Below are 16,954 nucleotides of genomic sequence, written 5' to 3'. Positions count from 1 at the left end.
ATTGGTCCTTGCAATGGTCCTCTCTCGAATGTCTGTATGTACATATAAATGTATGTTTATATATTTAAATGTATATGTATATGTATGAATTTAGGTATGCTTGTATTTATTACCTTTTGCTTCCTATAACTCTCTCCCTTTCCTGTTAGGCAGCTATTCTAATGTATTTAATAAGTATGTTTTTGATTGAAAATGTATTTTTCTCCATGTGTATATTTTTAATTTACATAAAGGATATTGTGAACTATAGATTTCATTTTCTTCCTTAATTGTCTTGACTCATCACTTGCCTTTAAGAATGATTCTGGCTGGCTCAGTTGGTAGAGCATGTGACTTTTGATCTCAGGGTCATGAGTTTGAGCCCCACATTGGGTGTAGAGCTCGCTTAAAAAAAAAGAAAAAAGGATGATCTATGTTGCTGTACATGTACCTTGCTTCTGATTACTCCAAGTACTCCATGGGTACCTCCATCACACTTGACTCGTCTATGCATGGACACTTTGTTTTAAACTTCCTGTCACCACAATCAAGTTATTATTCTATTACTTCTTAGTATCCATTGTAGTCAGTCAGAATTCTCATGACAGGGCGCCTGGGTGGCTCAGTTGGTTAAGTGACTGCCTTCGGCTCAGGTCATGATCCTGGAATCCCGGGATCGAGTCCCACATCGGGCTCCCTGCTCGGCAGGGAGTCTGCTTCTTCCTCTGACCCTCCTCCCTCTCATGCTCTCTGTCTCTCATTCTCTCTCTCTCAAATAAATAAATAAAATCTTTAAAAAAAAAAAAAGAATTCTCATGACAATCCAATTATTATATCTTCATAGGTACAATAGATGCCCTCTTTTTAAAAGTGCTCAGGGGTAGTACTTATTAATTTAGAAAAATCATTAAAACTGGGATTTGTAAAAGTCATACAGAATTTAAAGATTTTAACTTCAAATGTTTAAGTGTACTTTTATTAGCTCCTTTAAAAAAAAAAAGTAGCATAGAGACGCCTGGGTGGCTCAGTCAGATAAGCATCTGCCTTTGTCTCAGGTCATGATCCCAGGGTCCTGGGATGGAGTCCCACGTTAGGCTTCTTGCTCAGCGGGGAACCTGCTTCTCCCTCTGCCTCTGCCACTCCCCCTGCTGTGCTCTTTCTCTCTCTGACGAATAAATAAATAAAATCTTTAAAAAAAAAAAGTAGGGTAAAAGCTTTTGTTGAATGTATGTATGTATTTACTTTTTTAAAAAATTAATGTTTTTCTCTATTTTTATCTTTTTAAAGAAATTATTTACTTTTTCCCAGCTTTTGAGATATAATTGACATATATAATGTTGTGTAAGTTTAAGGTATACAATATGTTGATTTGATACACACACACACATATATATATAGTGAAATAATATAAGCTAAGCTTATAAATAATATAAATAGCTTATAGCTATAAATAATAAATAATATAAGCTAAATAAGTATAAGCAAATATAAATAGCTAAACCATAGCTTTAGCTAACATCACCATTACCTCACATGACTACCATTTCTTTTTTGTGATGAGAACATTTAAGATCTACTCTCTTAGCAACTTTCAAGTATATAATACAGTATTGTGAACTATAGTCACCATGCTGCACATTAGATCCCCAGGACTTATTCATTGTATAACTGGAAGTTTGCATTCTCTGGCCAACATCTCCCTGTTTCCCCCATGCCCTGGCTTCTGGTAATCACCATTCTACTCCTTTTCTATGAGTTTAGCTTTTTTGGATTCTACACATAAATGATGTCATACAGCATTTGTCTTTCTATGTCTGTCTTATTTCACTACTTTTGGTTTTATTTTAGTATGGGTCTGCTTTTGGAATTCATTTTCATATTTCATCATCACTTACTTAATGTTGTAAATCTTGGGAAAGCCTCCATGTTCTTTCTTTTCTGGCCTGAAGCTATTTCTTTTTAAGTGACCATTGGCCATTTCATATTTCTTGTATAAATGACATGCTTGAGTGCCTGATGTGCTTTTCCTATTTTATTTTCTTTAAAGAGAAGTAAGAACTTAAATATATTGTGGAGAATTCTAAGTGCAAAATCCTTTGGGGTTTTTGAATTTTCTCTTTTTTACTTGCTTTTATCAAATATTTATTAAATATTTCCAAAGTATTCAACTTTGTTTTTAGAGTAATGATTGCTGCTTTTTCATTGTTATATTTTACTAGTTTAAATATGTAGCTTATAGTCACATAGAATGAAACAAATGAAATTCTCTACAAATGTGATTTTATTTTAATTTGGAGGCCCTAGTTATTATCCTAGATTTTGGGCCTCAGGCTTTCTTTACTTAATTGGGGGCTTAAGCCTAGAAGCCATGCTTTGATATTTTCTTTTCCTTTCCTCTTTTTTAGAGAGGGAGAGAGAGGGAGGAGGGGCAGAGAGAGAATCTTAAGCAGACTCCATGCCCAGCGCGGAGCCCAGACTTGGGGCTTGATCCCAAGGTCCTGAGAACCTGACCTGAGCCAAAATCAAGAGTAGGACACTTAACTGACTGAGCCACCCAGGCACTCTGCTTTGATATTTTCAGTAAACATAAAATCATGCTTGGAATTTTAAAGAGACAGTAGATTAGAAAGTATATCCTGTGTTGCAAAGAGTTATACGTATATAAGGTAGTTTTAAGCTCTGTATCTGTATTGCTCTCACTATAACCTCAGTGTCCTGCCTAGTCTCTAGCACATAAATGGAGCCCAAAGTAAATATTTGTTCAATAAATGAATGAATACATTAAAAATGGGAGACCATTTAAGTGTGATTTCTTATTTAAAAAAATTTTTTATTGAGATATAATTGAGATATAACATTGTATAAATATAAGGTGTTCAATGCATTGACTTGATGCACTTATATATTGTGAAATGATGAGCACCATAGGGTTAGTATGCTTTCTGATGTTACCTTGTGCCATCTTAAACACTTTGGTATTGACCACTGAATGTAAAGGATTTCTCTGGACTATTGCATTTTAAGAAGAACCTGGTTTCTTCTTACTTCACTCTTAGTAGAAACTTATGGAGTATTTTTAGTAGAAACTTAAGGAGTGTTTTTGTGTCACTTTCCTAACAAAAGAGAATACTATTCATTTTCTCTGTAATGATAATGTTTAGTCCTAAAACAGAGGCTGCTAAAATATTTTTTTGTACAGAATCCTTTTATACAGAGTTTAAAGCTGATGGGACTACTTTGGTTTTGGAGAGTGTCCTGGAAAAATGGAATCAGAATTAGTTTTCATACCGTATTCTAAGAAACACAGAAAACATTGATAGACAGAAAGCTGGATGTATGTAAAGTACTCACGTTTTTATTTATTCATTCATTCAACAAATATTTATTACCATTCTACAATGTGCCAGTCACTCTGATGAAAAATATTGACTATATTACTGCTCTCACGGAGCTTGCATTTTAATCACTGGGAGCTAAAAAACTTTAAAAAGAGCTAATAAGTGAACAAACATAGCAATTATAAAAGATAAAGGCTAGAAAGGAAATAAAAAGAATGTGAAAATGAGGACTAATAGGGAAGACTGCTCTGTGATATTTCCTCTGAAGAGGGGATGTTTATACTGAGAACTGAAGAATAAGGACCAGCCAGGGATCAGAGGCCCCACTCACAGAGGGAGCCTCAATTTTATGTGCTCTGAGACTTCTATTAATAATTTCAAAGAAGTTCTTGAGGCATATAAAATCTTTATATGCAGCCTTATTTTTTTAAATAAAAAAAATGAAACCAGTAGAACTATCTCCTACATACCAAGGCAGTTTAGGTTTTATATAAACACTATCCACCCTCTGCCCCTAAAACAACCCAAAACAATATACTGGACATGTTTTCATGTTGATTTTTGTCTCAAGGATGCTTGTCTGTAATGTAATATTGGAACTCACTTTTCTTTTTAAATAAGTAGCCTGATTAAAAAAAAGAAAGAAGCATATAGAGGAACAAGTATGACTTGCCAATTTAAGAATCTGGATAATTCGTTCTCAGCAGATTATGACCAGTTTCTTACTTTGTAGTTGATTCTCTTCTGTTGATTCTCATGCTTTTTCTCTTTCCACCCTCCCGTTTGGTTATTACACTGCTCATTAGCATTTCTATTGAGCCATTCTGAGGAGGGGAAAAATCAATCAAGGAAAGGAGCTTCAATTTAAGGCTTGGTGGGTGAGAAGTTGAATCTATTGGCTAAAATCAGATTATTTTTGGATTCTCTGTGGATTTTCTTTATCCATGTTATTTCTTTCCCCGATAGGATAGACTAACGCAAGCTGATTATATTGTATAACACAGAAACCCAGCTAAAGATTTTTGGAGATCAGACATATTTAAACTAAAACTTCTAGGTGATAGTAATTTCAGTGATTACAATTTGAAGAGTGTTGAGGTGATGTTAGTAATAAGGACAGAGATGCTACTTGAAAGACATGACATGTTGGTGCCTGTAGCCACAAGGTCCAACACCTATAGTAAGGAATTCTTCACATCCTGGAAGTAGCTGACCCTGCATCATAAAAAATTTACCAAGTTATGTTCCTGGCCCTTCCCTATTTATGACAATACCCTTTAACCCACACGAGCTCAGTTCTTATTAGTTAGGGTCCAGGGCAATAGAAACAGTGTGTTTGAAATATTAACCATAAATGTGAATAAAGCCCAAGCACACACCCTAAATCATGGCCATCACTTACTTAATGTTTGTAAATCTTGGGAAAGCCTCCATGTTCTTTCTTTTCTGGCCTGAAGCTATTTCTGTTTGAGTGACCACTGGCCCACTGTGCTCCCAGGGGGTTGAATAGCTGTACAGCCATGGAATGATTGAGGAAAGGGGGATTGGAGACCAGGTTTCATGGGTAGGTCAGAAAAGGACATGGGGAGATTCTGTGTCCTTGCTGGAGATGGATTTGTGCTGAACTTGCAAAATGTACAAGTTCAGTGTCATCTGTTTTCAGTATTTCCTGAACAATTGATTTATTCCACATTATTAATGAACTTTGCAGCAGTTCCACTTGTCAGAGCCTACTCTGTAGGGGTCAATAATGAGAGGAAACCTGATGTTAGTGAATCCAGCTTAAGTGATTCTGTCATGCTAATGATTCAATGTATCAGGACAAATGTCAGCTCCTTCCAGTATGTTAATTCCTCTGATCCTATTTGCATAAACTACAGTCAATGAAATACAAGCTCCCCCCTCTAAGATAGTTAATGGAGATTTGTAAAGGATTTTTAATTTACTTTTTTTTTTGTCTCCTTCAACATAAATTCTGAAGTTAAAAAAGGGACATGGAAAGCAAGAATCACAGATTGGGAAAAGGATGTAAAATAGTACAGAAGCCAAAATATAAAGGAATATAAGATCTATAGGTATAAATATAGTAGTAGTTTCTTAAGAATTCTGTGCATTTGCATTTACTGCTTTCAAGAGGAATAATTATTTTTTAAAGAAACTTGACAACAAAGCACTGATGTATTCTTCTTATATTTTGAGTTCAGTTTTCAGTGTCTCCAGTCTCCTGAAGTCAATCACCAGTTCATTAGTTTTCCCAAAGGACGTTATATCTGGGTTTCCTATCTCTCCTCCTAACCCACATTATCTCTCTGGGGCCACTGCCATGTGACAGCAGTGTTTATTTTAGAATCACCATTTCTTTTACTCTCAAGTTCAAGGTGAATATATATCACAATTTAAAATTAAGATTAAGAAATCAGAATTTCTTTTTCTGGGATGAAATACGTAGTTATCTGATGTATCCACTGAAGTCATTTCCCTTCTTTTCTTCTTTATTTTTTATGCAATCTTTAAGATTTCTATTCATGTGGACTTCTACAAGTTTTTGTCAGTTGGTCATCACCTGGGATTTATTAACTTTCTGTATCTATTTGCACTGCTGGCAACTGTAACTTTTATTCAGACAGAAAACATTTCTCTTGTCTACTAATTTCCTTGGCTTTTGTTTTGCGATGTGGCTCAAAATTTTACTTCCTCACCCATGACCATTAGTATAGACTACTGTATTCAGGTAACTTTCGTAGAGAGAAAATAAAACCAAGATAGACCTTGAATTTTATTGTTCACGTTTGCTTAGTAGCTTCATGCCTCCCAGCAGTGCCTGAGGTGGTTTTCAGGCTCCCTTACGGCAGAGATAACAATGATGAAGCTAATGGCAGAGAGCACCATCAATCAACAAAGAGCAGTATCAGCAATATGGATGGCATTTTCCATTTTTGCTGAAGTGCTTACCTGCCATTGGCCTGGTGACCTGTCTGTGTCTGTTTTTTTAAGTTGCAAGATGAGTTTATTAGTTATCCAAACCATTCCCCTTGCCTAAGTTGCTATGTTTCATCTTCTTTTACCCCCATTTAATTTTAGAGATGCAGAGCTTAGTACTTTGGAAATTACTACAGTGAATTGTTCAGAACGTATTTTGCTCATCATTTGCCCTAATACACACAATTGGGATTAATATTTTCATGTGTTCACCACTTATAGTGAGTAGGTAAGAGTGTTTTATTAAGACATCCACAGTATTTGAAGCCGAGGATTGTGGTCCGGGATTACAGGTCCAGTTAATAAGTGAGCCATTACCATGCCTTGACTTTCTAAAGATAGCCTCTGATGTGTGAATAACTAGAAGAGAGTTCATTTATCCTCCATTTTTACCTTCATGAGTCAGCTAGGTTTTAAACTCTGGGAGAACAAAGACTGACTTTCCTTTGTTTCGCCATGATAACGGACACAGTGCTATGCAATATAATAAATAGTGCCTATATAGCTTATGGAATTTTCTAAAGGAAAAGGGATCTCCTTTTCTGTATCTATGTTGCTTTGTATAATAAGTTCCTAAAGGTTTAAAGAGAATCATCAAATTGGGATTGGTATTTTTCAGTTTGACCAGGAAACTCAGCTGATTCGAAAGTTAAATCTTCCTCATCTTTGTTACTAAAAAGCCTTCTAACTTTAGCTGAGTCAGGTCACAAATGTGTTGTAAGAAATAAATAACCTGGGTGCCCCCTTTGGCCTGCTGTCCCATCAGGCCCTCAGGATTCTCCTTCCAAGGTTTCCCAGACCTGCTGGTTTATCCCCTGGCCCCTGTGGTATCTTGACAGTGCCTGATTCTCTGAGCACTGTCACCAACTTTCTTCTCTGATACCTAGATTTAGGCTAATATTCTACCATGCTAATTGGAAAGGACATAGGACTTCCTCTGTTCCCTTAATACCAATTATCATGTATGAGGGGCTTTGTGGAGACAATGTCTTTGTGTGTGCTTTCTTATCACCCGATATGGGACAAAGGGGAAGACAACTCAATTAGAAGTCAGAAGGTGGGAGGTTTGTGTCTTCTAACAGTTATTACTAGTGCTTGATTTTGGAAAATTTCTTGATCTGATCTCCCTGATGATTGCATTTCATCATCTTCTAAATGGGCAGGATTGAGTGAGAGGGAATCTGTGCAGATAGATGCTAGGTGAACTGTGACATGCTCTCCTAAAGTAAGGCTCTCTCGCTTCATCCCTTTGCTTCTCTCCTGTCCCTTTCTTCCTCTTTGACTTATTTGGTGCCTCTCTCTCTTCCTTCCTTTCCTTCTCTCTTTATTCCTTTCTTTTCATTTCTGCCATCTTTTTTCCCTCCCCTTACTTTGTCTCAGCCAACTTTCCTCCCTTCTTCTAGCCCTTCGATGTTTCTCATTCTTCACCCTCACCCCCCCCCCACTGTGGTCCTTAAAGGATGTGCAGTTGTTCACTATACAACAAAACTGGGGGAAGAAAGCAGAATAAGAGAAACTACAGAGCAAATAGGATAATAACAGTAAGGGAGAAGTTAGTATGAGGCTGGGCAAAAGGAAGGAGAGAAACCTGATTAGATAAAATGTCCTCATTGTCTTTGAGGAAGAAAACACATTCTTCAGGAAAGAAAGCTTTTCCTAATAATTAGGTCTGAAGCAAATTTCTTATACGAATCTTCTCATGGGAGTCACACAGATTCTGTTCTTAACAGATTTGTACAATTAAGCAGTGGTGGGCTTCTGGATGTTTATCATATGTCTTCACACATGTGAAGGCAAGAATCTCAGTTCTGCTCGGGGTCAGAACACGTTCTAGTGCTCTGGTGGCTTACCTTTTTGATGAAAAGATTTCACTTAAAGACAAAACCTAGAATACAAAATGCAGACTGAGCTGCTCCTACTGATGTCACATGAAAGTAATAACCGCTAGGGACTTGTTCTTGGAGCCCTCCTGATCGTACTGGAGGCAGTCTCTTGCAAGGTCTCCTCACTTAGGACTTGAAGCACAGGTCACTCTCACCTGTATTCACATGTAAGCTGGTGAGCTCTAATACCGGCCCATCTGCTGAGTTCTTGCTCTCTTGCTCTGGCCTCTCTTCCCAAGACTTTGACCTCAAAACTACTTGAGAGTTGGAACTGCAGCCATGACAGCCAATGCTTTGCATGAATTTAGTAGTGTTGTGGCTCAGAGTGCTCCCCACATGCCACGATGAGTCAGTGTTTCCAAAGAGGCCAAGCACCAAAAGACTGTAAATGACTCTAGTCGCTGAAATCCTCAGTGTGCTGAAGCTCTGAGTTTAACTCTGGTGAAGTAGGGAGAGTGTCTCTCTCATCTATTGTTAGTCACACTTCCTCACAGAGGTACCAGTTGGGCCTGCTGGTGACCTACCTTAGAGTCCGTAGCAGAAACACTTCCTTTATTCTCTTCCTTCAGACTTTCCATAGAGGACATTGGTGATTCATGGCACTGGGTCAGGAGACACGCAGGCCCTTTCCCCTCCTCTGAAACAGACGCCTTCCTCAAGTTCCGCTTAAAAATAAGCTCATTCAAACCTTCGTTTGAGGCACCCCCACCAACAGTTCACACATATTCCCACACGTGTCAGAGCCCCTACAATGAACCCAGCTTATGCTCAAAGTGAGAACCAGTTACATCTTGAAGAATAAATGTGAGTCTTTCGATTCAATCGAATTGAGTGAATTGAATAATCTTGAAGAGTACACAGAGTCTTCAAGTGTCGCTCCACATATATAATTTGTTTCTACCATTAAAATTGATTATTATTTGTAGAGGAAATTTCAGGATAGAAAAGAATAAAGGTTGTTCTTCCTTGAAAATCTAATGGGAAGCTTGGTGCTGATGTCAGTGATGATGTCTTCGGCTGCAAGTTAACAGAAAACGGACTCAAATTGCCCAACTTAACAAGGAGTATAAGGAGAATGGAGTTCCAGTTCTAGCAGTTCTTTAGCATGCTAGATTTTCTTCTGTTTCTTTCTTCTCTTGGCTCCTTCCTCTGCCATTTGTTGGTTTTATTCTCAGGCAAGATCCCAGCATCTGTTCCGGGGTGGGGGGAGGGGGCACATCCGAAGAAGACAATGTCCAGAATAAGCAGAAGAAACTGTCTTTCTCTCTTTCTTCCTGAGCGAGAAAACTTTTCCCTGACACTGCCAAGCAAATCACCATTCATGTCTCACTGGCCAGCCGTTCTTAAACCAATCATTGCAAGGAGAACAATACTAGCTTAATTGGCTTGGATTAATCACATGGAGGTGGAAGGGAAGTTAGGGAGTTAATCATCAGGACCACTCCAGTGCTTATGGAATCATGCAGCCTGTCAGGTGTCTGCGGACACATTAGGTGCCCCTAGCCCTTGCCCTGTTAGTTCTGTCCTGATGGACTCCTAAAGGCACTCATTGTATCACAAGCCCAATAACTGGTGTGCAAACTTCAGTTAAAGTCTTTCTTGATATTCCTTTGGAATGGTATTTAAACAGAAAATTAATGAAAGCAGATATAATCTCTCTCCTAATCACTCGAAAACCTTTATCTCTAGCTCTCCTCTTTCTTGTGAGCTTTGGCCGTGCTTATCCAATCACCTACTGGACATTCCTGCAGCAACATTCGTGGTGGATGCACTAGTGTGGCACTGTCCCCATTTCAACCGCCTTCTGTTGGGCTTTCCTCAAGTGCAGGGTCTGGAAAGCAAACAAACACGATTCAAAGCAAATGCAACATGGCATTTCCCAGACTCCCTTGTAGCCAGGCTTCTGGGTTCGAAACAGGTTCTACCTGCTAGATGCATTCTTGTACGACTGGGAAGGCAGAAATGACCCAAGGCCAAGGTCTGGCTGCTTTGGCTTGTGCTACAGCCAAGGAAGGTCATGGATATGTTGGGCTTTTTTGCAGCACTGGATCAGGGTCCAGTCCCTCGCTGTGGCTCTGGAGAGCAGTTGTAGTGACAGCATGAACTTCACAATTCGGGATTGCAGTGGGTTCTTGCCTTCAGGAATTCCCATGGTGGTCACCTAACCGGCAGCAGCATCTTGATAAGGGGCAAAGGTAACACCTCCCTTGGCCGACCAGCTCAGCAGGATTTCTCTGGCAGTTATTTCTGGAGGATCATCCAGGAATCCTCTCCTCTAGTGCTTCCAATTAGTTGTAAGCATCTAATTCCCTGTTGCAATTTTTTTTTCCTGCTTAAATTAACTCAAGTGTTTTTTGGCTGAAACATGACTGATACAACATTCATTGTCACTTCAAACTCAATTTATTTCAAATGAAACAGTAGTCACCTCTCCTAACTAACTCTTACTCCTGACGTCCTAAGTATTGTCACCCACAATTTTTTTCTCCCTCTTCTCTCTCTTTCATAGCCAGTCAAATCCTTCAAAATGTCTCTTTTTATGTGTACCCTTCTTTTTTGTTCTCATACTGGCTTCGAGACTAGACATTACCACCTCTCAGGCCTGGAATATTTAAATACGGGCCTACCTCAGAGATAATGTGGGCTCAGTTCCAGACTACCACAATAAAGCGAATATCACAATAAAGCAAGTCAAATGAACTTTTTGGTTTCCCAGTGCATATAAAAGTTATGTTTACACTATACTTTAGTCTGTTAAGTGTGCAATAGCATTATGCTTTAAAAACCAACATATATGCCTTAATTAAAAAATACTTTATTACTAAAAAATGGTAACCGTTACTTGAGCTTTCAACCAATCATAATCACTGATCACAGATCACCATAGCAAATAAATAATAAAGTTTGAAATGTGAGAATTACCAAAATGTGACACAGTGACATGAAGTGAGCAAATGTTGTTGGAAAAATGGCACCAACTGACTTCCTCGACACAGAGTTACCATAAATACTCAATTTGTGAAACAACAACAAGAACAAAAACACAGTAACTGTGAAATACGGTCAAGTGAAGCACAATAAAACAAGGTATGCCTCTAGTCTCTTGGCCATTCTCAACTCTATTTCTCTCTACTCTTTAGTCAATTATGCCCCAAATGTCAAATTTATTTTCATAAAGTACTGTTTTTATCATATCACTACTAGTAAGTGCAACAAATCTTAAATGATTTTTCTAAATTCTTAGCCTCACATTCAGTGTTCTTTAAAATATTGTCTCAACCTATCTTTTCAAATTTATCTCCTTCAGGCAGGTGGGTGGGTAATTTGTAGATAATTTACTATATGAGAGGCACTGTCTTATATGCTTGGCTGGTAGTTTCCTTAAATCTTAGCAGTCCTTCAAGGTAAATACTATTATACCTATTTTCCAAGTGAGCAAACGGCCACTTAGGTAAGTTAAATAGCTTTTCCAACGTAAAATAGCAAACTAATGGTAGAGCCAGGACACAAACCTATACACAGGGGGTCCAACACTCAGCATCTTGTGTATGTGTAGAAATTCTCTCTCACAGTCACAGTGGTCCATTCAGTGTCTCTGGAGCATGCACATTCTCACTCTTGGACCAATGCTTTTACATTTTCTCTCTCCTCTTCATGAATTCCCTTTCCCTCTATTCATCTTACTAAGTTTCAAATCTCAGTCCAGATGCTTTCTCCTTTATGAAAGGTAGTTTGAACTTTGCAGAGAAATTTCAGAAATTCATTTATCATCTGGCATTTGGTATTATGAAAACTCATATTGGAATGCAGTATTTTTTCTTAACTTGTTTAACACCCAGCATGGAGCCCAGTGTGGAATTTGAACTCATAACCCTGGGATCGAGACCTAAGCTGAGATCAAGAGTTGGACACTTAACCAACTGAGCTACCCAGACACCCTGGGATTTCTACACTTCTTTTTTTTGTTTTGTTTTTTAAAGATTTATTTATTTATTTTAGAGAGAGAGAGGCAGGGGGAGGAGGGGCAGAGGGAGAGGGAGAGAGAGTCTTAAGCAGACTCCACACTCAGCACGGAACCAAGGCAGGGCTCCATCTAATGACTCTGAGATCAAGACCTGAACAGAGACTAAGAGTCGATCGCTTAACCAGCTATGCCACCCAGGCGCTCCTTCTACACTTCTTGAAGTCATTCATGGACTGAGGTTAATAATCCCTTTCTTAAAGTTGCTGTGACATTAAAAAAATATTAATAATATATTATATTATATATCAATAATAATGAATGTATATCAGATACATATATATCTGATAAAATACTGCATGGGAAAGCTCTACATAAACTTCTAAAATATTATATGAAGCAAGATAGCATTCAACAAAGAATTAAATATGTAAATGAATGAATGAAGCTTAGGAGTGGTAGGGATCTTAAGAATTCATCTAGTTCATTCCTCCTGTTTTCAAGAAGGGTTTTCCTAGAACTAGTTTGGATGATTATAACAAAGAACTCCAGAGAAAAGAATTCCTACAATTCAGACTTACTGCAATAAGTTGTCAAAAATTGCTTTCTTGGATATAGATGAGCAATTCCTAAAAGAAGACATACAAATAACCAATGAACATGTAGGAAAAAATTTCATGCTAACTGATAGTTAAAGAAATGCAAATTAAAACCACAGTGAAATATTCTTAATGCATCACATTACGATTAGTAAATAGAATAATAGCTAGTGCTGGTGAGTGAGTAGTATGCTCATGTGTTGCTAGTGGGAGTAACTTGGTCTAAGCTTTCTGGGAGGCAATGGGTAATAGGTAAAAACAAATCTTATAAATGCATACCTACACCAATCAGTTTTGTTTTTAGAAATTCCTTCCATGGTGCACTCCTACCCCCAGTTATCAAAAGTGTAAACATATATTTGCAAGGGTGTTAATCAAGCATTATTTATAAATACCAAAAATTGGAGACAATGCAATTATGGAATTGGCTAACTAAATTTTAGCATATTCATGTAAGGGATACTATGAGTCTTTCACATATTGTTGTAGAATATTCAAAATATAATTTAAAAATGTCACATTAAATTGCTATGAAAAAAGAAAACTTGTAAAATTATGTGTAGAGGACAGGAAAAAAAATTATGCATAGAAAACAAAACCAGAGAGGATGTATACCAACATGATAATAGTAGTTATCTTTGGGTAAAGAGATAATAAGTCTTGTAATTTTATTTTTTGTTTATTTGTGTTTTTTTAACTTTCAAAGAGTAAACATGCATTAATTTTGTAATAAGAAACTTGATGTAATGAGCACTGGGTGTTTTATGCAACTGATGAATCACTAAACTCTACTTTTGAAACTAATAATACACTATATGCTAATTAAACTGAATTTTAAATAAAAAATTAAAAAAAAGAAACAAGTTGGTATAATTATGTTTAAATCTGATGTCAGTTCCTCTTGCTTTTCTACGTTTTAATGAAATGGAGTATAGCTGATGGCCATCTTCCATATAGAACATTGACATAATTTATGATCTTTTTAAAGTTCCCTCTTGTATGCAGTGAATGCAAATTTCTTATTTTTTCCCCCAATTTACATCTTACTTGGCTTCATTGATTCTCTTTTGGTATTTATTGTATTATGTACCCCCAAAACTTACTTCTGAAGTCATTAACCTCTCTTTCTCACCTTTTGGTTTTCTTTGACACAAATTTAGGAAGGAGATAAGATTCTTTTCCTAAACTACAGTTTCTGTTGTGCACTGAGGTTGGGGTAATCAGTGGCATAAAAAGACATCAGGAACTTAGATTCTGAATACCTGGTTTAAGATCCAGTTCAGTCTTTTCTTAGTTGTATAAGCTTTTTAGGAATCTTTAACCTTCCACAAACTTATATTTCTTATCTGTAAAAGGTAATAATCATCCATCCATCCATCCATCCATCCATCCATCTATCCTTAATTGAAGTCAAAGGGCTTTGTTAATGGCTAAATGAGATGACATATTGAGGAAACTTTGAAAACCCCAAAGTATCCTAATATAACACATCTGAATTGTGTTTGTTCTCTTGTCAAGCAAATTGGCAAAGGCACGGGGAGAAGGTGGTGCTTCAGGAAAGCCGAGAAGCCTTAGTTTTCCTGAAGACTCAGAATTATGGATGCATGATGTTAATAATCAGTTGTCACCCCCTTGTCTGCGGTTTCACTTTCTGCAGTTTGTTACCCACGGTCAACCAAGGTCTGGAAGCAGATGCTCCCATTTCCAGGAATTGTCAGAAGGCCAAAGTAGCCTAACAGTACATTATAATGCCTATGTCATTCACTTTACTTCATCTCATCACATAGGCATTATATCATTTCACATCATCACAAGAAGAGGGGAGAGTACAGTAAGATGCTTTGAGAGAGACCACATGCACATAACTTTTGTTATAGTCTATTGTTATAGTTGTTCTACTTCATTATTAGTTATTGTTGTTAATTTCTTACTATGCCTAATTTATCAATGAAACCTTATCATAGGTATATACATAGGAAAAAACATAGTACATATAGAGTTTGGTACCTATACATGGTTTCAGGTATCCCCTGGGAGTCTTGGAATGTATCCCCTGCAGGTAAGGGGGACTACTGGATACCAATTGCTCACATCCTGCTTCTTATTCACTTCTGCCTTTATCCTTCCTTCTGTCTTCCTCCCCATTAAAAACTCAAATATGCTAAGAAGTTTTCACTTTTTAAATAGCCCATATTGGCACAGTTTTCTTTTTCACCATCTCTGAAAATTAACATGTGACCAAATCATCTCACCTCTGGTAGCAGAGATATATGGGACTCTACTCTCCTGTAATGCCAGAAAGGCATAATCCAATGTAGTAGAGGCAAGGAAAGAAAGGAATGGTGATAAATTTCTACATAAATGCCTCATGTTGGCATGAGATCATCTACAGTCCTCTTATTTGTCAAATAAAGAAATGGAGTTTCAGGCAGTTGGAGTCACTTTCTATCACAAAGTTTGTAGCAGAATCAAGACTCAAAGCCAGGTCTTCAGAACAAAGCTCAGTATGTTATATCACAGTTTTCCCCTGGCCTCCATTCCTGGGACTCATCAAAAACTTCAAGACCAGGGAACAAAATTTGCCATCTTCTACTTAGAAAATGTCATCAGGCTTTCTGTGAGTATGATTGTGTGTGGAATAAATTGGAATGTGAAACAATTGACAGATTTTCCAATATCCACACAGGATAAAGTCATCATTATCCAATCAAAGCATCCCTATCCGTCGATGTGAGTAACAAATTATATATGCCAGTCATTTTGCTTTGTAGTGGGTGGATATATCTGATTCCTTTTATCCAGTGGTCTTGCCTTAGTTGTAAAAGATAAGTTGGGGATTGCCATCTTGAATTTTTCTTCTTGGTTATGCTCCAACCCTCACTCCAGATTTTACAGTAATTAATGCAAAGGGGGCTTTCTTTTCTTTTTTGGATTGCAGATGTGAGTGTGTTAAAGTTTCTAGGGACAGAAAAGATAAGTGGCTGCTGCTTTGTTTTCTCTTGCTTCCTCCATATATGAAACCATCCTGATAGATCTGCAGGAAGAGATTTAGTCACAGATGGCAGAGGTCAGTGTCTTGTGTATTCAATGTAGTCAATAATAAAGTCAGGACTTATGCTAACTGAATGTTAATAAGGAAGCACAAGGACCTTGGAAAGTCATTATGTCTGGTCATTTGCTTCATAATATTACTCTAACAGGCTCAGGAGGCCAATGCAAAGAGGTTTTTAAACGAGTATCAAGAAAAGGCCAGAAAAATAAGGAAACAATTGAAATGCTATATAAATTATAAGGTTCATGTGATATACTATACCTCAGCAGCAGCAGAATTTTAAAATGTAGTTTCTATGTAGCAGAGGGAATACTATTATTTCTTATTGAAGGAAATCTGGTCTTTATCCAAATCAAAATGTTATGTTTTTCTTGTCTAAATAGTATGATTCCTTCTAAATATAGCGGGCTCTGACAGGCACTAATTACAGGTCCTTTGAATGAAGCTAGTTACGTAAAACTGGCAGTGTTTTTCATGGAAGGATATTTATGCATCACTGCATTTGGCTAAGTAGGCGGGGAGAAGCTAAGACCCGGTGACTGGTACAGGCAATGCTTGTAAATGTAAATGAGCTCCAGTCTCCCATTCTCTGCATTTTCCTCCTAAACTTCATTTCTTCTCAGTATGAAGATTAGCACTGTATCTATGAGGTCAGTCCAGGCTTGGGTTTCATCCTTTGCCTCCTTTCTGATCTTTCATTCTCTATCCTCAGTGGGTCACGATGCTCATGAAGCAGAGAAGGAAGCCCCAGTGGCACAGGTTAGACACACGCACAGAAGAAGAATAAAGTTGTTGCTGTGCGATGATAAGGCCCCAACGGGAAGCGCTAGCAGTTGCACTGTCCCTAAGGAGGAAGTGTCCCAGTTCCTCAGGGGAGTCACGAGCACTGAGATCTTTTCTCCATACTAATTTATACGTCTTGGGAGAGACGCACTTCACCACAGGCCCTGCGAATTAACTAATGTTAAAAGAGAATCGCACAATTGTGCAAGACTGTTGAATCACAGACCTGTACCTCTGAAACAAATAATATATTATATGTTAAAAAAAAGAAGAAGAAGATAGCAGGAGGGGAAGAATGAAGGGGGGGAAATCGGAGGGGGAGATGAACCATGATAGACTATGGACTCTGAGAAACAAACTGAGGGTTCTAGAGGGGAGGG

Source organism: Leptonychotes weddellii, chromosome 2 (assembly GCF_054177405.1).
Source record: "Leptonychotes weddellii isolate Sample4059 chromosome 2, ASM5417740v2, whole genome shotgun sequence".
Taxonomy (NCBI): domain Eukaryota; kingdom Metazoa; phylum Chordata; class Mammalia; order Carnivora; family Phocidae; genus Leptonychotes; species Leptonychotes weddellii.
The sequence above is the reverse complement of the archived record's forward strand: the minus strand, read 5'-3'. Positions refer to the sequence as shown.